This window comes from Nansenia antarctica (assembly GCF_963989245.1).
Source record: "Nansenia antarctica genome assembly, chromosome: 7".
Classification (NCBI taxonomy): Eukaryota; Metazoa; Chordata; class Actinopteri; order Argentiniformes; family Microstomatidae; genus Nansenia; species Nansenia antarctica.
The window spans coordinates 36,820,139-36,839,210 of NC_137677.1; the positions used below are offsets into that span (position 1 = coordinate 36,820,139).

Consider the following 19,072-nt stretch of genomic DNA (forward strand, 5'->3'; position numbering starts at 1 on the left):
TGCCCCAGCTGTACATGTAAACATTATTATGGGATGTCCACCATGTTAACAGATGGGAGTTTTGGGAGGTACAGAAAAAGTATAATAGTTATCAGAGAGTTTCTTTTCATTTTTTCATTTCATTTCATTAATTGTATTTTTTAATCAGGATTCGTAATATCCACATTGTAAATATTGATGCGAATACTTTGAAAGATGTAAGAGCAGAAGAGGTAGAACAAAGTCATGTTTTTGTTTTCATAAATCTCCATGTTGATAATTAGACCTCCATGTTAATAATTGCACTTTAGTGTAAGTAGTGGAGTAAGTATAACAATTATTTTAAAAATAATAATAATAATAATAAATATTGCATCTTCAATAAGACATCTCTGCATGTTGAAAAATTGGATTGGTGATTCTATCTTAAAAGTTGTAGGAGGAGTAGCAGTGGAAAGATCTGGAATAGTAACAAGTTTGCAAGAGAAGAAAAAGAAATGAATATCACATCAGAAAAGGGCCTAAAGTTAAACAGCTGAGTCTCTCATCCAGTCCAGCTCCTCCAGCAGTGTGGTCCATAATTAACTTCTGCTTGGTTGGCACTCTGGAACCAGATATAAGGAGACTGAGGCCACAGCATCCACAGGCAGATTCATCCTCTGTGGTAAGACCCACCACCTCCTTACATGATTTCTGTGTCTCTGTGAGACTGTTTGTGTTTGCTGCCACATAGGACTTCACATGATTAGCTCTGGAACAACTCATGTATTCTATTCAACATTGAAGTGGCATTACTTTATTACTTTGTGACAGATGATACATTATTTAGACTTCACACAGTTTGTAAGAAAGTGGGCATGTACAGTATATAGCATGTATATAGCAGGACATTGAAGTGAAAATGTAAAGGTCCAGCATGTAGTTTTACATGTCGGCCATACTGAACATCTGAAAATGTGCATATGCTGTTTTCTATTTCTATCTACTATACACGTGCATATCCTTCCAATCAAACCAAACGTTAAATACGCACAAGGAAGGCCAGTGTCCAACCCAACACCAGATATTACAAAATGCTAAGCACTCTTCTATTTATCATGGACATATCATGGACACTTTTCACTATTTTAAACATCTATACATACTGGACCTTTAATGGTGCAATCTTCTAACTTGTTTCTGGTCAGAATGGGCCTCTACTTTCTGAGGTGTAGGTCCTGACATATGTTACCAAGTATTCACCCTTTATTTTATTATTGTATTGTCTTTGATTGCTTCCTAGCTGACTGTAATAGCTTGGACCACAAAGAAAACGATTTCATCTGGGTGGAGAAAACAAGGTGAGATATTTGAGTGTTTACATTCTAAGAATACATTCTGTTAAATATACTGCCTCTAACTCTGTTGACTGGGGAGGGTTAGTAAGACTCAAACATGTTTGTGGTTTAATCTTTCCTAGTGAGTCGCCACCATGAGTACGGACGCGGAGATGGCCATTTATGGCCCAGCTGCCATTTACCTTCGTAAGCCAGAGAGGGAGAGGATCGAAGCTCAGAGCGCACCCTTTGATGCTAAGAACGCCTGCTATGTGACTGACAAGGTGGAGTTGTACCTCAAGGGTACAATTGTGGCCAGGGATGGTGCAAAAATCAGTGTGAAACTCATAGTCAGTCAGGAGGTAAGCCTTTCACATATAACCTATACACTTTTAACCTATAACCTATAATCTATAACCTTTAGCCAAACTGCTGCTTCCTTGAGCAGGTTGAACCTTTCAACACACATAGTTAACAAAAATGTTATTGATCAACATAAAAAAATAGTAATATTCAAGTAGTGTGGAGGATCGTAAAGCACTGGTACTGTGATTCAATTAACCTTGTACCAACATGTCATCAGTAAAAAGTGATCAGTACAGTTGATTTGAGTGTAATCTAGATTTCCCACTGTGTTTCAGACTAAAGACTTCAAAGAAGATGACATCCTGCAATTGAACCCCCCAAAGTATGACAAGATAGAGGACATGGCCATGATGACCTACCTGAATGAAGCCTCTGTGCTGTATAACCTCAAAGAGCGTTACGCAGCATGGATGATCTACGTAAGAGATACATACACATCAGTGAACACAGAAACCTAAACCTAACCCTAACTCTAACCCATAAGAGATACATACACATCAGTGAACTCCAGAAACCTAGCACACATTAGCAAATGCAGAGAACATCATCATACAGCATATCAGTATGTTCAACGATACCTAAACGTCCACATTCCAGCTAATCTGACTTGTCTAATTCACATATTTTATCCACTTTATCCAGACCTACTCTGGTCTCTTCTGCGCCACGGTGAACCCCTACAAGTGGCTCCCCGTGTACGACCAGTCAGTTGTTGACGCCTACAGAGGGAAGAAGCGTATGGAGGCTCCACCCCATATCTTCTCTGTCTCTGACAACGCCTTTCAGTTCATGATGACTGGTACGAGCTCTCATGGATGGATGGATAGTTAGATGTGCGACTTTATGATGATGCCTTGAATGCAATAATGTACCAAAATCCAGGGGATGAGTCTGAACAATGTGTTTCTTTGCTTGCAGATAGAGAGAATCAGTCCGTCCTGATTACGTAAGTTGTTCACTAACATGTTACTTTTCAAAAAGTGTTCCTTTATGTATGTTAGGTATTATGAAGTCAATATTGAGTAACAGAGTGAGAATATTTGAGAACATTGATTTGGTTATAAAACGTTTTACGTTAACGTAAAAGTTATAGCAATGTCATTTTATTTTCTTGCTTAATGAATGCTGATATGATCCTAACCCTAAACTTTCTGTGTATTAACCAGTGGAGAATCCGGTGCTGGAAAGACTGTCAACACCAAGCGTGTCATCCAGTACTTTGCCACCATTGCTGTGGCAGGAGGAAAGGGAGAATCATCTGGGAGCTCTGGTAAAATCAAGGTAAGTTGTGCTTGTGTGTCACCATTTAGAGTAAGTTGAGGTGAATGATTCAAAACACATCAACTTTTCTCTAATTTCTTCTAGTTTGACAGAGGGTTTGGGGTGGGTATATGTGCTGTTGGGAGCCAGTAGGCTCAGAGACAGCTGGGTGGAACCATGGGCATTAGACTGGGAGCCAATCACATTTCATTAAAGGATTGTTCATGAGGTCTGTACCTCACTATAGCCACCTTCTCAGCTAAAAGGAACAGATGTTGCTGAAAGAGACATGAAATATGAGAGATTTTCAGTTACTAACGCTTTAGCAACTTTGTCTCATTCAGGGGTCTCTTGAGGATCAGATCATTGCAGCTAACCCCCTGCTGGAGGCTTACGGTAATGCCAAGACTGTGAGGAACGACAACTCGTCTCGCTTTGTAAGTATGAGGAAAACACTTTGGCAGTTGTAGTTTTTTTGTTGAATGTTTTCTAACCGCCTTGTTCTACCTTAGGGTAAATTCATCAGGATTCACTTCGCTACGTCCGGCAAACTGGCTAGTGCTGACATTGAGACCTGTAAGTTGGTATTAGTCATTTCTCCATACTTACTCTACAAAAAAGGTTTGGCAATACTTTACACGTTTCTCTCCTGTTCTCTCTATCAGATCTGCTGGAGAAGTCCAGGGTGTCCTTCCAGCTTCCTGATGAGAGGGGTTACCACATCTTCTACCAGATGATGACCAACCACAAACCTGAGATCGTTGGTACGTCAAAGCAGAGAGCAGGGAAAACTACCTCCCTGCTGTGAAAGTGAATTACTCATATAGTAGCTGCGGCACTAAGTAGAGTCAGAGATATCTAGGTAGAGATAGAGATATAGATATCTAGGTATAAGAGATATCTAGGTAGAGATAGAGATATAGATATCTAGGTATAAGTGATATGTAGGTAGAGATAGAGATATAGAACCCTAGATCTAGGTATAAGTGATATGTAGGTAGAGATAGAGATATAGAACCCTAGATCTAGGTATAAGAGATGTGTAGGTAGAGATAGAGATATCTAGGTATAAGAGATATATAGGTAGAGAAGAGATATAGAACCCTAGATCTAGGTATAAGAGATATCTAGGTAGAGATAGAGATATAGAACCCTAGATCTAGGTATAAGAGGCATAAGAATTGGGCTTTGGTTGAGTAATGTGCTTGGTTGAGCACATCATGTATTTGATTTAATAAACAACTTTGTTCTCTGTTCTCCACAGAAATGTGCCTCATCACCACCAACCCCTATGATTTCCCCATGATCAGCCAGGGGCATATCACTGTGGCCAGTATCGACGACAAGGTCGAGCTGGACGCCACAGATGTGAGTCACACAAAGGGTTTTTCTTTGTATCAATGTTTCTTTTGGTGTACCCAGTGTTTATGCCTACTCTTATAGGGGCATCCACAAGAGCACTCTATATAACATTGTCAAAATCCTATTGTGCTGCTAGTCTACTAGAGGAATAGAGAAGTCTGACATTTCCATCCATTCTGACAGTGTGAGTTTATCTTCAATTCCTCACTGTTTTCTGTCCTCGCTAACATGAAATCTCTGTCTTTCAGGACGCCATTGACGTCCTGGGATTCAACAATGATGAGAAAGCGTACATCTACAAGCTGACAGGTGCTGTCATGCAACATGGCAACATGCACTTCAAGCAGAAGCAGCGTGAGGAGCAGGCCGAGCCAGACGGCCAAGAGGGTGAGTTCCACCTCCGGCCCCAAACATGAACAAAACAACATTTAGCACAAATGCCCAAATCAATCATGAAACATCAGAATAAAACTAGGACTTGTTGACAGAATAAGACACAAGCAGTCTTGTATGGCTCTGTCCTTGAGTCTGTTGCTCCTTCTCTTTCCAGTGGCTGATAAAATCTCCTACCTCCTGGGCCTGAACTCAGCCGACATGCTCAAAGCTCTGTGCTACCCCAGAGTGAAGGTCGGCAATGAGTATGTGACCAAGGGACAGACAGTGCCTCAGGTAGGGCATACATATTATGTATACCAGAAATTAGTCATGGGTGTGTTTTGGGCGTCTTCTCAATCAACCCAATCAGCGTGCCAGGTGCCATTCCCTTTAAGAACCGTCTGCGTTAAGTCATTAGCGCTATGCTATTATGGAAGTCCTAAGAAGGAGGTCAGCGCGCTTCTCTGCAGAAGAAAGTAACAAGCTTGTGCATGAGGTCAAGGCTCGTCAGTTCGCAATCTTTGGAACGGCGCGAAATCCTCCCCGAGCCGAGGTGGTGAAACAGGCGTAGGAAGAAGTAGCAGCGGCCGTGTTTGAAAACGTGCATGAAGTCTAGCGCCTAAGAACTTTTCAAACCACTTCTTAGCGCTAGGCGCAAACTCAGATCGCATAATAGCAGGGGCGCCTAACGCACTTCATTAACATATGACACTCCCACAATGAGTAATATATGCACGGGAGTCTTATGTCTTATGTGTGGGCGCCTAGGGACACCTGCATAATAGCAGTAGCGCGTATGAAGCGCATAATAAGGGTGGCGGTAGGTCTTAACCTGGCGGTGCGTCTTAATTAAGACTTAAGACGGCAAGTTAAGAAGTGCATAATAGGGCCCTTGGTTTTATAGTGCTTGCGTGTAGGTGCCACCCAGAGGTTCAACAATGTTGAGACGTCATAAAACACAAATGCCCAAATCAGTCAATACCAATATCAATGAAGTCCAACAGAAACATCAACACAGAAAAAGAAAGACAAACACACAGCGCCCCTCCCTCTCTCCAAGTTCATGCAGTCACAATACTTGTATATAGTTTCTCTGATTCAGTGCCCTAATCCTTAAACCCTAAAAACGACCCTCCACCTGCATCACCTGGCCTACACATGGTCAATATCTCAGTTATTAACTAGAAGTATTTTTTTTCCAGGTCAACAATTCTGTGATGGCTCTGGCTAAGTCCCTCTACGAGAGGATGTTCTTGTGGATGGTCATCCGTATCAATGAACAGTTGGACACCAAGAATGCAAGGCAGTTCTACATCGGTGTGCTCGACATTGCTGGTTTTGAGATCTTTGATGTGAGTCAAAACAAGAAAACATGTTGTTATTCTGAAAGATTAACAGCCATGTATGATGAAAATATTCCTTTATTCTCAAATTCCATCAACAGTACAACAGCATGGAGCAGCTGTGTATTAACTTCACCAATGAGAAACTGCAACAGTTCTTCAACCACACTATGTTCGTCCTGGAGCAAGAGGAGTACAAGAAGGAGGGAATCGTCTGGGCGTTCATTGACTTCGGCATGGACTTGGCTGCCTGCATTGAGCTTATTGAAAAGGTAAGCAGCAATTATTATTATTATTATTATTATTATTATTATTATTATTGTTGTTATTGTTATTATTGTTATTATTATGAATAATATTATTATTATTATTATTATTTTATATATATATAGTCAGTTATAACTCATATGTGTGCTAAAGAGATCCAGTCTGAATGCATGTTTTCATTCAGCTTTTTTGAGCCATAAAAGCATAAAGGTCTTATTACACTCATTAACGGCTGATGTTGCATCCCAACATTTACTCAACATTAACATTTCAAGTAGGAATTTTCAGACTATGTATAATTTCAGAAACTCACCCTTTGACCACGTGTGAGACAATTCTATAAGAGCAGAATTTCCGTTGTTTATAGACAGTTTTTCCAGAGAACTTACGCTGGTGTAATTATGACAATCAGCCACCAGAAGGTGTCTTTATTAGGAACTCTCGTTAAATACAGTACTTTACTTTTGTACATTAGTCTGATACACACCTTTAACCAAGTGTTTAACACCAGATGTTGCATATAGAAAACAATGTGTTTAAAGGGTTCATATGCTTCCACCACATGGCTATCAACTTATAACAGTGACTGTTGAAGTTATAAACATGAAAATAGTGTAAATACCAACTTACCGGTACTAATTTAATTCAAATCTCTTTCTGCACAGCCATTGGGCATCTTCTCCATCCTAGAGGAGGAGTGCATGTTCCCCAAGTCTTCAGACACCACCTTCAAGGACAAGCTGAACAACACACATCTTGGCAAAACCAAGGCGTTTGAGAAGCCCAAGCCCGCCAAGGGCAAGGCTGAGGCCCACTTCTCCCTGGTGCACTACGCTGGCATTGTGGACTACAACATCACTGGCTGGCTGGACAAGAACAAGGATCCCCTGAACGACTCTGTGATCCAGCTGTACCAGAAGTCCTCAGTCAAACTGCTGCCCCTCCTTTATCCTGCTCCTGCAGCTGAAGGTAACATTTGCATCATGTTAATAACTAAGCATTAGCACGATAATTAGCATTAAGCCGGGCAGACACAACATAATTTTAGCCATGAAATTACCCACAACTCAATGTACATATTGAGTAAACCTGAGTCAAACCCTAACTTGATCCTGACCTTAAGCCTGACCCTGACCCTGACCCTAACCCTAACCCTGACTCTGACCCTAACCCTAAACCTGACCCTAACCCTAAACCTGACCCTGACCCTAACCTGACCCTGACTATTTGGCTATACAGCTGAAATGTTTTACTATTCCGTGGCCAGCGCCATTTCTACTTTAATGAACAAACATTGAAGGGAGTTGATCAGAGATTTATAACACTTTGTTTTACTCTTTGAAAAAGACACTACAAAGAAGGGAGGCAAGAAGAAGGGAGGTTCCATGCAGACTGTGTCCTCCCAGTTCAGGGTGAGCTTTCCTCCTGCCTGCCAGTGTCTGTTGAAAAGTACTATCTCTTCAAAAGTGTGAATTAAGTGTGCATTTTTTGTGAGAGCACTATGTTTTGTAACCCCTCACAGGAGAACTTGCAAAAGCTGATGACCAACCTGAGGAGCACCCACCCTCACTTTGTGCGCTGCCTCATCCCCAACGAGTCAAAGACTCCAGGTACGACACAGAGAGACATACGACAGATTAAGCCCATGATTAAACTACTAATCATTACTATCCTTACATTATTGTACAGGTTTATTTAAGGGTTAAGATGCATTTTTGTTTTCCAGGTCTGATGGAGAACTTCCTGGTTATCCACCAGCTGAGGTGTAACGGTGTACTGGAAGGTATCAGGATCTGCAGGAAGGGCTTCCCCAGCAGAATCCTCTATGCTGACTTCAAGCAGAGGTAGAACACACACACACACACACACACACACACACACACACACACACAATAGTGCCCTTCCATGACAGAATTACTTTAGTTTAGTTTATTAGTTCATAGTTTCGTGTCAGTCCCCATTAATTAACAGCAGTACATGGAGCAACTTTAGCCTCCATGGCAGATTTCCATCTGTAGTCCCAAGCAACAGCAGTAACATATTTAACAATTCTCCCCATACAGGTACAAAGTACTGAATGCCGGTGTCATCCCTGAGGGTCAGTTCATGGACAACAAGAAGGCTTCTGAGAAGCTGCTCGGGTCCATTGATATTCCTCACGATGAGTACAAGTTTGGACACACCAAGGTCAGGAGATGTTGCCACATAACAATTTTCCTATATGTTACAATGTGTAACTCCTCCTTTGGACATGCCTGTTGATCTGTGCTCAGGTGTTCTTCAAAGCTGGTCTTCTGGGTGTCTTGGAGGAGATGCGAGATGAGAAGTTGGCAAATCTGGTTACCATGACTCAGGCTCTCTGCCGCGCATACCTGATGAGGAGGGAGTTCGTGAAGATGATGCAGAGGAGGTATGGGATGGAGGATAATCTCTTTAGCAAAATCTTTTAAATATAAATGTGCCTTTCAAAAGCATAAAACTCACTATGCGACAATTGCCTTCCTCTTGTCAACCAGAGAGTCCATCTACACCATCCAGTACAACGTCCGCTCATTCATGAATGTCAAACATTGGCCATGGATGAAGGTCTACTACAAGATCAAGCCTCTGCTGCAGAGCGCTGAGACAGAGAAGGAGCTGGCCAACATGAAGGAAGACTATGAGAAATGCAAAGCTAATCTGGTTAAGGCAGAGGCCCGGAAGAAGGACCTGGAGGAGAAGATGGTATCACTCCTGCAAGAGAAGAATGACCTTGCCCTCCAAGTTGCATCTGTGAGTGACCGGGCTCACAAGGACACACACACACACACACACATTCTCTCTCTCTCTCTCTCTCTCTCTCTCTCTCTCTCTCTCTCTCTCTCTCTCTCTCTCTCTCTCTCTCTCTCTCTCTCTCTCACACACAACCATTTGTCCCTAAGTTTGCATTTGTCATAGATTTGTATTGATTTACTGTGTGCCCTTGGACTAGAATCAGTTTATATTTGAATACACATTGAGACACATTGACTTTTTCTTCCCTCCCGAAACCAGGAAGGAGACTGTCTGAACGATGCTGAGGAGAGGTGCGAGGGGCTCATCAAGAGCAAGATCCAGCAGGAGGCCAAACTCAAAGAGACGACCGAGAGGCTGGAAGATGAAGAGGAGATCAATGCTGAGTTGACAGCCAAGAAGAGGAAGCTGGAGGATGAGTGTTCTGAGTTGAAGAAAGACATTGATGACCTGGAGCTAACTCTGGCCAAAGTGGAGAAGGAGAAACACGCCACTGAAAACAAGGTCTCATATCACATACAAACTACACTCTGATCAAACTGTCAATGTCAAACAATCAATTAATCTGTGTTGTGTTGGTCCTGGAAAGAGAGAACATGATTTACAAGTGACAGTATATTCAATATAAACTGTTTCCCTTTGTGAGGTGAAGTGACAAGCGACTCTGTTGTGGCTGTGTTCAGGTTAAAAACCTGACTGAGGAAATGGCATCTCAGGATGAGGCTGTTGCAAAGCTCAGCAAGGAGAAGAAAGCCCTGCAAGAGGCCCACCAGCAGACACTGGACGACCTGCAGGCAGAGGAGGACAAAGTCAACACTCTGACCAAGGCTAAGACCAAGCTGGAACAGCAAGTGGACGATGTGAGTGGCCAATGAACACAAAGCTGTGCTAGTGTCAACCAAGATTGTAATGAAAGAGTAAAGCTCATTGTCTTCCATAAGTTAAAACTCACAAGAACATGAAACAGTCACATACAAGCTAAGCATTATTAGATGGCTATTATAGTATGAAAGCTAAGGTTGCTCGTTTAGTTTGAGGCAATCATCATGAACCTGCACCCCAGTTTATGCTCTAAAAGGCTTTACTTTATTCATCTAGTGTACTTTATCAACGACATTGTTGTTCATTATTTAGATTTTGATGACAAATATGTGTGTTTCTCGTCTAGCTTGAGGGTTCTCTGGAGCAAGAGAAGAAGCTCCGTATGGACCTAGAGAGAGCCAAGAGAAAGCTGGAGGGTGATCTGAAACTGGCCCAGGAGTCCGTAATGGACCTGGAGAATGACAAGCAGCAGGCTGATGAGAAGATCAAGAAGTAAACACAAACAAATGACCACAAAGTTGGATTTGATATAAATTGAACATTATTTTTCTTTACATTGTTGCAATAGTCAGAACCAGCATTGTGTTTAAACAAACAAAAACATGTTTCTATTGAATTCGAAAATACACAAATCTGGACAGATGTCTTTCTGTAAACCAAAGTGAATGCTATGAACCACTTCCACTTCCAAACTGCAATCAATGTGTTTGTGTTCTTCAGGAAGGACTTCGAGACCGCCCAGCTCCTCGCCAAGATTGAGGATGAACAGTCACTGGGAGCTCAGAACCAGAAGAAGATCAAGGAACTCCAGGTACCGAACAGGACCGTCAGACGGCTCAGTTGGCTGTACAGTGTCTAACACCACTACAGTTACCATGCCTACCATTAACACTACAGTTACCATGCCTACCATTAACACTACAGTTACCATGCCTACCATTAACACTACAGTTACCATGGTTACCATTAACACTACAGTTACCATGGTCAGGATTGCTATCAGAAACAGTGATCAATTTATCCTCGTGTTAGCACAGTCCTGGTTTTCAATGGTTCAGTTAGTTCAAGCATGATGCTTAAACACCATAGACTCCGTTCCGTATGTTAACTGTAAGCTGCTTTGGATAAACACATCTTAATAATAAAATAATCATTTGTGTATCCTTTGTTTTGACTGTGTTGTTGATTTCAGCTCTCTGTTTGTGTCTCCCCATTGTAGGCCCGTATTGAGGAGCTGGAGGAGGAGATCGAGGCTGAGCGCGCTGCCAGGGCTAAGGTGGAGAAGCAGAGGGCCGATCTCTCCAGGGAACTTGAGGAGATCAGCGAGAGGCTGGAGGAGGCCGGAGGTGCTACCGCTTCTCAGATAGAGATGAACAAGAAGCGCGAGGCCGAGTTCCAGAAACTGAGACGCGACCTAGAGGAGTCCACCCTGCAGCACGAGTCCACCGCTTCCGCTCTGAGGAAGAAGCAGGCGGACAGCGTGGCAGAGCTTGGCGAGCAGATCGACAACCTGCAGCGCGTCAAGCAGAAGCTGGAGAAGGAGAAGAGCGAGTACAAGATGGAGATTGATGACCTCTCCAGCAACATGGAGGCCGTCGCCAAGTCTAAGGTCAGTGTTTGTATGGATCAGCGTTTCTGGGGGTCAATTCTAATAAACGTGAAAAAGCACAAAGTACAAAGTCCAAAGCCTGGCACTCAGTGCTTGGCACAAGATAATCATGTAAAGTAATAACGGTTTATGTTTCTCTACCAGGGCAATCTGGAGAAGATGTGCCGTACTCTTGAGGATCAGCTGAGCGAGATCAAGACTAAGAATGATGAGAATGTGCGCCAGGTCAATGACATGAGCGGACAGAGGGCAAGACTCCTGACTGAGAACGGTAAAAATTATACTCCAGATACTGTTGAAGTTGATCTAGGACCATCTTACACACGCCATACCATACCCTTAACCAGTAGATTAGATTAGATTAGATTAAACTTTATTGTCATCGCAGAGTACTATATAACGAAATAGAGTTGGGAGTAACACTTAGAATAAATCGAACTTGACATACAAATTAGAATAGCAAGTATTGGCAGGATTACTTTTTGTCCATTACAACACAACTTACTCCACCAACAACAATGAACATTAACCATTAAAACTTGGCCATTAGTGAACAGAGACCCCATTAACCAGATGCTCTGTTCCCCACAGGTGAGTTTGGTCGGCAGCTTGAGGAGAAGGAGGCCCTGGTGTCCCAGCTGACCAGAGGCAAACAGGCCTTCGTCCAGCAGCTTGAGGAGCTGAAGAGACTTGTTGAGGAGGAGGTCAAGGTAAGGGACTCAAAGTAGACTCCACCAACCACAACATTTTGACTACAGCTTCACTGACGCTTTTACACATTCTCTCTCTGTCCTTCTCTCTCTGTCCTTTTCTCTCTCTCCTTCTCTCTCTCCTTCTCTCTCTCTCCTTCTCTCTTTCTCCTTCTCTCTCTCTGTCCTTCTCTCTCTCTGTGTCCTTCTCTCTCCTTCTCTTTATCCCTGTCGCCTCTTCTATTTCTCTCCCTAGGCTAAGAACGCACTGGCCCACGGTGTCCAGTCTGCCCGCCATGACTGTGACCTCCTGAGGGAGCAGTTTGAGGAGGAGCAGGAGGCCAAGGCAGAGCTGCAACGCGGCATGTCCAAGGCCAACAGTGAGGTGGCTCAGTGGAGGACCAAGTACGAGACTGATGCCGTCCAGCGCACTGAGGAGCTGGAGGAGGCCAAGTGAGTCACACACAATATATTGTACCATTTACCTCAAGAGCCAGATGTGCAGACATTTTCTGACACAATCCCTCAGACGTGAAGATTTAAAATCCTTCATCTGTCGAACAGGAAGAAGCTGGCCCAGCGTCTGCAGGAGGCAGAGGAGACCATCGAGGCGACCAACTCAAAGTGTGCCTCTCTGGAGAAGACCAAGCAGAGGCTGCAGGGAGAGGTGGAGGACCTCATGATTGACGTGGAGAGAGCCAATGCTCTTGCTGCCAACCTCGACAAGAAGCAGAGGAACTTTGACAAGGTGTGAAATAACAAAATAAATATATTCCTTGCTAGCAACATATCGGCTTAAATTTAATTGATTAAATGGGTGTATTGTTATATCATATTTCTTATTACAAAAGCCCCAAGCCCTCAATACAATAATGGACAGAAAATGGCAAAATATTACATGGATCACATGAATCACATGGATTTCTCTAGGTCTTGGCAGAGTGGAAGCAGAAGTTCGAGGAGGGCCAGGCAGAGCTGGAAGGAGCTCAGAAGGAGGCTCGTTCTCTGAGCACGGAGATCTTCAAAATGAAGAACTCCTATGAGGAGGCTTTGGATCAGCTGGAGACTCTGAAGAGAGAGAACAAGAACCTGCAACGTGAGTCCAACAGCAGCAGTTGTATTTGGCTTGCGAAGGGGTGTCTAATTTGATCAAGCCACATATGATTGACCTTGTTCTTAAGAACAATGTAGACATATTTTAATACACTTAACTTTGACAGAATTGTACCTTTTTTTCTTATCACAATATAATACAAAGAAAATCTCCCTGTTCTGAATGACTTCTGTGTTTATGTTTGCAGAGGAGATCTCTGACCTGACTGAGCAGATCGGGGAGACTGGCAAGAGCATCCATGAGCTGGAGAAGGCCAAGAAGACTGTGGAGACAGAGAAGTCTGAGATCCAGACAGCCTTGGAGGAGGCTGAGGTAGAAACTAATGCTGTTTAATCCTGTTCATTGGAGCAATACTCCTCCTTTTATTTAACATTTCCTGTCCACGTTAGTCTCATTTAGATAAAATATGTGGTTTAAGTAAGACCTGCTCCTCCTATACCTATATGTATTCCCACATTTGCATCACATACACTGGCAGGCCCCTAACCAGAGCAACCCTTAGTCCATGAGTGGCAGTCCATAACTCTCCCCCACAACCAAAGTGTGAATACTGATTTGTTTTGTTCAGGGTACACTGGAGCACGAGGAGTCCAAGATTCTGCGTGTGCAGCTGGAGCTGAACCAGATCAAGGGTGAGGTGGACAGGAAGCTGGCAGAGAAGGATGAGGAGATGGAGCAGATCAAGAGGAACAGCCAAAGGGTGGTGGACTCCATGCAGAGCACCCTGGACTCAGAGGTGAGGAGCAGGAACGACGCCCTGAGGGTGAAGAAGAAGATGGAGGGAGACCTGAACGAGATGGAGGTCCAGCTGAGCCACGCCAACAGGCAGGCAGCCGAGGCCCAGAAACAGTTGAGGAACGTCCAGGGACAGCTCAAGGTAAAATAAATCCAAAAATAAAAATAAATTCTTAAAAAAAAAGGAGCAACATTGCAAGTCTCGTGAAAATGGAGATAGGTATTCATCTATTTGCCAATACCATAGCACACAGGAATAAAGTGAACTGATGTTTAAAGTAATTGAAGGGGTATCAGGGAACACAAAGAAAGCATCCCTTACCCATCCTATTGTCCTACAACAACAAGTTTTAATACTCTCTGTGTTTGTTCCCAGGATGCCCAATTGCACCTTGATGATGCTGTTCGCGCAGCAGAAGATTTGAAGGAGCAGGCAGCGATGGTGGAGCGCAGGAACGGTCTGATGGTGGCTGAGATTGAGGAGCTCAGGGTTGCCCTGGAGCAGACAGAGAGAGGCCGCAAAGTGGCCGAGACGGAGCTGGTGGATGCCAGCGAACGCCTGGGACTGCTTCACTCCCAGGTACGGGTGATTCCTAGGCAGTCTCATCTTACCCACAGTGTGACTTTTGTGTGTTCTAACTAATCATTGGGTTTCCTCATACAGAACACTAGCCTTCTGAACTCTAAGAAGAAGCTGGAGACTGACCTGGTTCAGGTGCAGGGAGAGGTGGACGACACTGTGCAGGAGGCCAGAAACGCAGAGGAGAAGGCAAAGAAGGCCATCACTGATGTAAGTCCCCATATTCAAAACAATATAACTCAATAAACTGTATTTGTACCCAAGATAGAGGTCTTCATAGATCCAAGAAACCCGGTTAGATAACAGTACAGCTTATTTACCGGCTCTGATCATGATAGCGATACAGTTGTCACCATCAATCCCAACTCATCTAAACCTGCTCTATAGTCTAGTACGCACCTCTGGCCAAGTGCACCATCAGACAAAGCAATTGCACAGAGCGTGCGAGCAATTGAATGCGAGATAGAGTTGGAGCAGGGTGAACCCCTCACATTTTGAACCCGTAAAGACCTCTACACCAAAGGACAATTGTAGTTGGACTGAGCACATTATCTGTGCCACATTGTGGATGAATTAAATGAATCGACACTCTACCATTTCAGGCGGCCATGATGGCAGAGGAGCTGAAGAAGGAGCAGGACACCAGCTCTCACCTGGAGAGGATGAAGAAGAACCTGGAGGTCACAGTCAAGGACCTGCAGCACCGTCTGGATGAGGCTGAGAACCTGGCAATGAAGGGCGGCAAGAAGCAGCTCCAGAAACTGGAGTCCAGGGTGAGTGTGCAGAGCTAAGGGCATTCAATAAATTGTCTAGCCTTGAAGAATCGATCTTTACTTCTTTCCAATAATTCATGACTGATTTTTACGGCTGTGTTCCCCCCATACAGGTGCGTGAGCTTGAGAGTGAGATGGAGGGCGAGCAGAGAAGGGGGGTAGACGCAGTAAAGGGTGTCCGCAAGTACGAGCGTAGAGTCAAGGAGCTCACTTACCAGGTAAGACTACCACTAACACCTTCACACGTTCTGGCAGAGTCAGGCATCTGAATGGAATTGAAGTGTGGGCATTGACTTTCTTTAATCTTCTCCCACAGACTGAGGAGGACAAGAAGAATGTTGCCAGACTTCAGGACCTGGTCGACAAGCTGCAGCTTAAAGTGAAGACTTACAAGAGGCAGGCTGAGGAAGCGGTGAGTCACATACTGATAGTCAAATATTATTACAGCATATACAATGTTGTACATAGTCAACATACATTACAACATTTGGTATCCATAGTTAAGTTGAATTTATTGTTGCTGACGCATGTCTATCCACGATGACAATATCGCAAATAACTGTTGAAGTAATGTTACACATAGTGCATAGTGTTTACTTCTATATAACCATCATTATATAGTAATATAATGTTCCCTTTTAATTTGGTTAATTTGTTTAAACAACATTTCAAACATTGTGAGTGTTATTGTCTCTGTGTCTCATTCTGGTCTGTCTTTCTCTCCCAGGAGGAACAAGCCAACTCCCACATGGGTAAACTGCGTAAGGTGCAGCATGAGATGGAGGAGTCAGAGGAGCGCGCTGACATCGCTGAGTCCCAGGTCAACAAGCTCAGGGCTAAGAGCCGCGACTCTGGAAAGGTACAAAGCTGCTATCAAACCTATACCTGACTCCTGTACAAATATGACCTCATCAACAGAATTTCAGGTTCAGTGTACACACAGACATCAACATTGACATTTACATTCACAACTGTCTTGGAGAAATGTGTCCTTCGGATAAACCTTCTTTTTGGCCGTTTCAGTCTTATGGTAGCCTGATTGAAATTAATCGAAGAAATCATTTAGGTCACATAATTGCTACGTTTTTTGTTGGCAGCTATTTATTTATTTTTCTCCTATACAGGACATTTAATATGGGTCTGTAGTTGTTCAGTACAAATGGGTCTAGGCCATTCTTTTTTAACTCCAAGCTAGCTATAGCACATCGTTGTCATTACATTCGGCATTACAAAAATACATCAAGAGGAGAATAGTAAACAGAAAAAATGTTAAGAATAGATATTATATATTATATATATATATATATATATATTATATAAGATAATTAATAAGATAATAGAAATGAATAAAAAGACATGGATGGATGTGTTAGTGTTTAATCATAACTGTTGCAACATTTTTTAAGGTTTTTAGATTAGATTTAAATGGTTTTAGGGTTTGAGCCTGTTTGAAGCTAAACCCAGAGACAAGTACTTGCTTGCCCTTAACAATGTGTTCTTTGAAGTGATCATACATAAGAGGTTAATTAATATGTATCCCTTATTTTATCTTTCTCTCTCTTCACAGGGCAAAGAGGCTGAATAAACAAGAGCATCTACTCTGTGGTGCACATACTGTGAAAGCATAAAATATGAATTTCATGGTGGATTTGTTTGCATTGATTAAAAACCTGTACGTACATTTACTTTGTGACTTTGTGGATTCATTATACACATATACACACACACACACGCACGCACGCACGCACACACACGCACGCACACACACACACACACACACACACACACACACACACACACACACACACACACACACACACACACACGCACCCACTGTCCTTATTCAGAAGGGAGGAGTCACTGTCCTAGACATGCAAATGGGAAACAACTTTCTGCAAACACGCCATTTCTTAATTAAGTTCTGCCTTCTCTGATGTAGTACTATCACATATGACACATTGAAATCTACTTTTTTAAACCACCCAATATTATTTGTAGATAACCCAATTTTATTGAGACACTGTAACAGAATATGATGGTCAACTGTGTCAAACACTTTGGAAAGGTCAATGAATATCGCAGCACGTGACTTTTTACAGTCAATAGTACAATGACAACATCATTAATCACTTTAGTGGCAGCTGTGATGGTGCGATGCCTTTTCCTAAAACCTGACTGAAAAGGAGTGAGAATTCTGTTACAAGTTAGAAATTATTTTAATTGATCACTAACTAATGACTAAAAGATTTTAGCCATGCAGGACTGAAAGTTTTGAGATAGGGCGATAATTGTCCAATATAGTTGGATCCCTGCAAAAGTGGTGTTACATGTGCTGTCTTCCATGATTCCGGTATAATGTTTTGTTCCAAGGAAGCCAACGGACCTCCATGTGGATCCGAAGTGATATAAAGAGTTTACCTCGATCAATTCTCTTCATCGATATCACATTTTTTTCACAACTTTGCATGCTATACGATGCCACCATTTTTTCCCCGAGACGGTAAACACGGCCTAAGTCACATCCAGTTTTCTCCAACTGGAGAATGTGTCATGTCCGGTTTCAACGCCGAATTTCCATACCATTGGTCGGCCAACCCAAAAAAATCCCCCCCCCCCCCAAAAAAGAAAAAAGAAATCTGATACATGAGAAAGGTCAAAGGTCAAAGATGGTGCCAAAATATCTCCAAATGGCCTAAACATATAGGTGTCCGCCTAAACATACCTGTACTAAAACAGGTACAAAGTTGCATTTGCTCACATTACTAGCATCGACTTTGGCACAAGTACTAATAAGACCCTGGAGTACTGATTCCTAGATGATTTGGGCTTCGTTATCAGGTTTCCAAGGTGATATTCACTGTAAAAGCTGTTGTTTTTTTAGGCGGAGACTGAATTTGAGATGTTTTATAATGTTCTAGCTCTATTTGCTCTTACACAGTAACATAGATTTTGATTCTGACACTTCTACAGCCACCCCACAGGTGTTAGCTTTCATTTGATAACAATATCAGTATGAAGGCCCTTGTGATTGTGGAGATATTCTATATTCACTGTGGGCATGTCATTTCGAGCAGAAAACCTGAAAAATGAGGTGGATAAGATCTGGTTTTAATGGCTCAGCAATACTATCAGCTGCAAGCTTAAGGAGAGACTATCAAGCCCATCAGGTCCAGCTGACTTCATACTAGTTATATTTTGCAATGCTAACAGAACCATTTCCCTTGAGAACGGCTCAAAAGAAAACATATTTGATCTTCCAACATTGGGAGAGTGTAGGCCTATCTGCTTGTTGATTTATTGGCACTGACCTAAAAAGATGGTGGTGACCGCGGTGGTTCCCCCCTCAAACTGAGAGGAAGTGTAATATATAATACACTTTGAATGGAGTCGATACGACACTCCTGTCGCGATCGGCACAGCGAGAAGCGAATTTCGGGACTTCGTGCATGTTTAAATCCCTGTTAATTGAGTTTGCGGTCCAAAGCATCACTTCCCGGTGTGCCACCGCGGAACTGGGTTTCTACCACCTTCCTAGCGGGTGTTATTCACTGACAAACAGGGTGCCCGGTCGGACATTCTGCGGCTTCATTGCGTCGCTTCACCGTGGGTTAGGGAGAACATTTAAAGGTGTCCGGAGAGGGGAGAGGAAGGGGAATATAATACACTTTGAATGGAGTCGATGACACTCCTGTCTCTTATGTCCTATAACC

At 42.9% G+C, this 19,072-nt stretch overlaps 1 pseudogene across 1 annotated transcript; it reads left to right on the top strand.

Moving 5' to 3' along the window:
• Positions 1 to 1,450: 1,450 nt before the first annotated feature.
• On the top strand, positions 1,451 to 14,035 carry LOC308161402 (myosin-4-like; annotated as a pseudogene). The gene is made up of 32 exons: positions 1,451 to 1,657; positions 1,937 to 2,080; positions 2,304 to 2,460; positions 2,580 to 2,607; positions 2,828 to 2,942; positions 3,266 to 3,358; positions 3,434 to 3,497; positions 3,587 to 3,685; positions 4,186 to 4,289; positions 4,532 to 4,670; positions 4,834 to 4,952; positions 5,861 to 6,010; positions 6,103 to 6,273; positions 6,934 to 7,237; positions 7,616 to 7,680; positions 7,791 to 7,878; positions 7,995 to 8,112; positions 8,332 to 8,455; positions 8,542 to 8,678; positions 8,785 to 9,040; positions 9,302 to 9,544; positions 9,724 to 9,900; positions 10,209 to 10,354; positions 10,583 to 10,673; positions 11,082 to 11,471; positions 11,616 to 11,742; positions 12,063 to 12,181; positions 12,417 to 12,613; positions 12,725 to 12,908; positions 13,091 to 13,256; positions 13,462 to 13,586; positions 13,843 to 14,035. The product of its transcript is annotated as a myosin-4-like (transcript).
• The last annotated feature ends 5,037 nt before the right edge of the window (positions 14,036 to 19,072 follow it).